We start from the raw sequence: 6,000 nt of genomic DNA on the forward strand, positions 1-6,000 counted from the left end.
AGGTTGCGGGACCGTTCGTCAGTCCAAATGGCAGCACTTTGCACTTATAGGATCCATAGCGAGTCCGAAAGGTCGTGTACTCTTCCGAGTCGGGGTGCATCCGTATGCGATGGAAGGCTTGTCTGATATCTAGCTTCGTGAAGATTTTTGCTTTCGACACCCATCCTAGTAGTTCGTCGATATGCGGGATGGGGTAGGGATCATTCCCGGTGAGGCCATTTAACTTCCGGTATATTTGCCATCCACTTTCTTTACGAATAGGATAGGGGATGCAAAGGGGCTGTTGCTGTTGACGATAAAGCCTTTCTCTAGGTTCTCTAACAGATATTGCTTGGTAGCCTTAAGTGTAATGCTGACTTCTAAATGATAGAAGACACAGAGGTTTCTTGCGTAAGGTTGACTTGACAGAGGAGGCAGGGGATTAGACACAAAGGCTTTCCAAGTAACACGTTACAGTATTGTAGAGAATACTATATTGAGTTGAGCACGAAGCTCCTATCTAAGGAAATACTATCTACTTATATAGTGGCGTCTTGCCTCATGGGTAATCTGGATAGTTGGCGGATAGCTAGATATTCAGGATAGTTCGTGGATAGCTCAACTATCCAATATCCACTAGTTTCTGCAACTATCCATTAGCCCCGTCACATGACAGCCTACCCCGCTTCCCACTGTGACTCACACGTCACGTTACTAGGCCCTGGCCCTGTAACCATGACATCATGTTACTATAGCCGTAACACTAGGTCCTCCTCCAAAAGGCCTAGTCCCTTAGGTCTTGCTAATTAAGGAATCGCTTACTTAAGTAGGGTGATGCCCACTTAATTGTCGAGCAGGTTGCGCTGCTTACCATGTCTTCTAGTAGACACATAAAAATCAAAGAACGTCATCTTCTTGCAGACCATATTGAAAAGAACGGCAACCTAATGTCGCCATGTTCCAGCTGTCTTCACAACAATCGATTCTGTATCGTTGTTGCTGGTAGTCATCGTTGTAGTGAATGTACTCGTCGCAATTCCAAATGCAACGCTTGCACCCCTTCTCCAACTGATTGGGAGAAGCTTTGAAAAGAAGAAGAGCGTCTTGAGGTAGAAGAGGAAGCGGTGGCATCTCAGGAGCGAGAGGCTCACCTCTGCGCTCAAGAAGCATATGCCCGTCGCATGCGTCTTCGCAAACAGCAGAAGGCTCTCAAAACCCGCGGTGTTGAGATGCTGCATCGTGGTCTGAAATCTTTGGACGAATTGGATGAAGCAGAGGAGAAGGAGTGTAGGGAGGCAGAGGTCTAAGGGACTCTCTTGCACAGCCCTTCTACTGCCGTTTCCGAGGGTGCTGCCCCTGACCAGGACCTTTTCGTGGCCCTGTCTCCTGGCTTTTTTGATCGCTTGGGTGTCAACGGCGAAACGCCTCCAGTAGCTCTGGACAGCTAAGGTTTCTGACCGTTTCCCATGAATTGTCCGTAGGTTCATAACCTTTCCATTTTATCAAAAACTCTTCTTTGCGTCCTACTAACCTTCTGTCTAGGATCGCTTCGACTTCGTATTCAACAATCTCATTCTCTGGTTGAAGTTCTGTATCTGTCGCAATTGGGGTATTTCCTCTTGCTGGTTCCAGTAGTGAGACATGAAATACCGGGTGTAGTCTAGACTTCTTGGGTAGCTGCAGTCTGTAATTAACTGAGCTGACTTTGTTCAATATTTTGAATGGTCCCAATTTCTTGAAGTCCAACTTTGTGCTTGGTCGTTTCGTTTTGATATGTTTCCGGAGTAGGTATACTTTATCCCCCTCCTTGAAGGCAGGTTCCATACTGCGCTTCTTGTTTGCGTATGCGGCGGATCGTTCATTTAAGAATTGGATGTCCGTCGCAAGTTGTTCGTGGAACGATTTCAGTTGTTCCACCACGATCAGGGCTTGTTCAGCTCGTGATTCATCCGGTCTTGGTTGCCTATATGCTTCTGGCTGGTAGCCATAATTGGCAAAGAACGGTGAGACTTTCGTTGCTTCTGTCATCGCGCTGTTATATGCAAACTGTGCGATGGGTAAGATCTGAACCCAGTTATCCTGTTGATGATTGACATAGCTTCGCAGGTACTGTTCAAGGGTCTGATTTAATCTTTCTGTTTGGCCGTCTGTCTGGGGATGAAAAGCTGTTGACAGCTTATGATTTGTTCCCAGTAGCGCCATCAATGATTTCCAGAATTTCGAAGTAAAGAGCTTGTCTCTATCTGAGATGATTTCTTCTGGCATCCCATGATCAGCTAATATGACTCGAATGAAGGTATATGCGAGCGCCTCGGCGTCGCTAGCTTCTAGATATGGTATAAACTTCCCATATTTCGTGAGTCTTTCCGTGATGACGAGGATAGAGTCGTATTCTATTCCTGTTAACGGGTCCTTGGAGGGTGGAAGCTTGACGACGAAGTCCAAAGCTATTGATTTCCACGCTCCTTTTGGTACTGGTGTCGACTTGAGTTGTCCGTATGGCAGGTGCCTATTGGATTTTGACTTGCTGCAAATGTCGCACTCTCTTACCACTGTCTCTACCTGCTTCCTCATACCTGGGAAGTAGTAGTGTCGGGTGATTCGTTCGAAGGTTCGTGTTACTCCCTGATGACCGTGTGCTGGTAACGAGTGTTGTTCTTGCACCAGCGGGCGTCTCATTTGACTTGGGACATACACTAACCCTTTGTATCGAATCAATCCTTGTTCGTCGATGGCGAAGTCGCCTTCGACTTTGGACAAGACTCGCTTGGCGCATTCGTCTGTTGCGTAAGCTTTCTTGAGTCTTTCCTCGAGTTCTGTATCTTCGATGACTGAGATCGTCGCTAGTAACTCGTTGTACTGTATTCCTGCATCTGTTTTCTTCAGAATTGCTCTAGGTCTTTCTTCCTTTGGGCCGGCGTAGTCGGTCCGTCTGCTGAGAGCGTCTGCTCTTGCATTCTCGGAGCCCTTGCGATAGGTTATCGTGAAGTTGTAGGCTGCGAGGGTTTCTGCCCAGCGGACTTGTCTGCGGTTTAAAACCTTGGTGGTGATGAAGTATATGAGGTTCTTGTGATCCGTCCATACCTGCACCGGGTAGGTGGGTCCCTCAAGATATACTCGCCACTGCTCAAAGGCAACGACAATAGCCAGTAGCTCCTTGTCATGGATGTCGTAATTGAGTTCCGCGGGTGACGGTTTCCTAGAGTAGTACGCGATTGGTTTGAACTTACCGTTCTCATCTGGTTGATTCAGACATGCTCCAATTGCGAAGTCAGAAGAGTCCGTTTTGAGGATGATCTTCTTTGCAGGGTCAAATGTAGCAAGGATAGGTGCTTCCGTGAACTTCGTCTTAAGTTCCTGGAAAGCAGCCTCTGCCTTGTCCGTCCATTTGAATTCGAGATCCTTTCTGGTAAGCTCCGTGAGTGGTTGAGCTACCTTGGAATATCCCGAGATGAATCTTCGGTAGAAGTTGGCGAAGCCTAGGAAAGCTTGCACTTCCTTGACCGTGGTTGGTGTTGGCCATTCCAACACTGCCGTTACTTTTGCTTGGTCCATCTTGATGCCGTGCGTTCGAATAATGTAACCCAAGAATTCGACTTGGTTTTTATGGAACTCGCACTTCTCTGGTTTGAGGAGTAAGCTGTACTCCTTTAGTTTCTTCAGGACAAGTTTGACATGCTTGACATGCTCTTCCTTGGTTGCTGAATATACCAGGACGTCGTCTAGGTAGACAATGGTAAAGATGTCTAAGTATTCGTGCAAAGCATCATTCATCAGTCGTTGCATGGATGCGGGTGCATTTGTTAGCCCAAAGGGCATGACTTGATACTCGAATAGGCCATAGCGGGTGCGGAATGCTGTTTTCCACTCTTCCCCAGCCTTGATTCGGATCAGGTTGTATGCTCCTCGCAGATCTAGCTTACTGAAGATCTTTGCTACTTGAAATCTATCGTGTAGTTCATTGATTAATGGCAGGGCATACCTGTCCTTGATTGTGATGTTGTTCAATGCTCGATAGTCCACACATAACCGTAGGGAGCCGTCTTTCTTTGGTACGAAAAGCACCGGACTTCCTGCTGGTGATGTGGATGGTCTGATGAATCCTTTTGCTAGGTTATCATCAATGTACTCCTTAAGTACCTTCAGCTCCTTTTCCGATAGCTGATATATTGGTCCGAACGGTGGACTCTTGTCTTTCTCCAAAGGTATCTCGTGATCCCATGGTTGGTGCTTAGGAAGCGCCTCGTTCTTAGGGCCTTCCTGGAATAATTGCTCGTATTCCTTGTACTCCACCGGTATACTCGTCAGTGAGGATGCCTGGGCTAGGTCATCGAGCTCGGAGGTTGCACATAACTCCTTCCGGCCCTGGGAGGGTTTCTCCCGTTGTCGCGTGTCCGTCCGTTGTTCACACGCGCACTGGCTCATCACAATTTTGTCGTTCCACCAGTCGATCTGGGGGTTGTGTTTCTTGAGCCATGGCACACCAAGGATGCACGCATGGTTGTCCATGTGCACGATGTCAAACTGAATCGTTTCCTTGTGCCCGTGTAGCATGACCATTTCCAATGGGACCGTTTTGTGGGTCACCATTCCTTCATTAGTCGAGATGGGCTCTCCATCTACGACCATTAACGGGTATGGTTCGGTTTTCAATTGCGTCTTGAAACCTTGCGTGTCTGCTACTTTCTTTGTCATAAAGTTGCCCGTCGCTCCTGAGTCAATCATTGCTCGGAGGTGTCGCTGTTGTATCTTAGCGACCACATATAGTTGCATGCTGCCCGTCGTGGCGCATAGCTGGTCTGTACTAGGCCTCTTCGTGTCGCTCGCCGGTGGCCTACCGTCGAGGACTCCTAGTTTTTTGACTCGTCCGAGGAAGGATAGTATTCATCCGCTTCCAATGGTGGTCCTTGGGGAGATCGTTTCCCTCGCTCTTCTGCTTCGTCTAGCAGATGTGGATATTTCTCGTATACCTGTTCACTTTTGATAGGCAAGTCCCCTTCAGACTGGCTTCGCCTGAGGGCGTGAACTTGCTCTGCGTCTCTGAAGTGTATCCTGGGCGAGGATCGGGGAAACAACTGATTTTGGTGTTTCTTTTTCCAGTGGAGCTTGCAGTCATCTTCACTGCAATACTCCCAGTAGACATACGCGTGCCAGGGATGATCAGTCTCTGTTGCGTCTGTCGTTGATAGTTCCCGCTGTCCTCTCACCCATGCACTATCTTCCCTCGGAGGCGTGGAGAACGTGTCTAGTTGCTCCATGGCTCTCCTTTCGATGCGTGGAGTGGGTCTCGCATTTTCCCGTCGCAGCATACCTCTGGCTTTCTCATCGTACTTCTCCAGGGCTCTCCTGCGGTCCTGGTAGTAAAGTTCGACGCTTTTCATATACTTCAGTTTAGCCATATGCTCGACATCCTTCTCCAGTTCTTCCGCTTCTTGGGCTTCCAACTTAGCTACGTCTGGGGACGTGCCAAGCAGCCTGCGGGTATTCGTTAGTTGGTCGTAGTATCTCCAGAGGTCATCCTTGCAGTCGTCCACCTTGCACTCTAACGGAAGTCCCTGTAACAGGTTCCCGTAGATGCCCTTAAGCGTGGGGATTCTCCTCTGGACGCTGGGCTTGTCTCGTTCGGCCCTAATCTTCGCGTGGGCGTGTTTTGCCATGCGTCTTACTATGCTCTTGCACCGTGGACTCATTGGTTCCGTATGCGAGTTCGTCGAAGGTCTCCTGTTCCGAGACGGTGAACGATTCCGCCTCTGACCCTTCATCTGAGCTCTCGTCTTCTGGGGTGCTTTCGCCGTTTATTCCCCAGTCCTGTTTGCTCACAAACGTTGCATTCAACTGTCCTGTCCAGGTGGCATTGAGTTGTTTGCCGACTTTGCGTCCGCCGTTCCCTTTCTTTGGCTGTCTGCAGTCTCGGGCCATGTGGCCTGGCTTGTCGCAGTTAAAACAGAGTCGTTCCTTGAATTGTCTGTCTTTCTTAGGGTCACGGGGTCGTCCAGGTTTGAACGTGGCATCGAGTTCCAT

The sequence above is a fragment of the Pseudogymnoascus destructans genome (assembly GCF_001641265.1).
Source record: "Pseudogymnoascus destructans isolate 20631-21 unplaced genomic scaffold scaffold_16, whole genome shotgun sequence".
Classification (NCBI taxonomy): Eukaryota; Fungi; Ascomycota; class Leotiomycetes; order Thelebolales; family Thelebolaceae; genus Pseudogymnoascus; species Pseudogymnoascus destructans.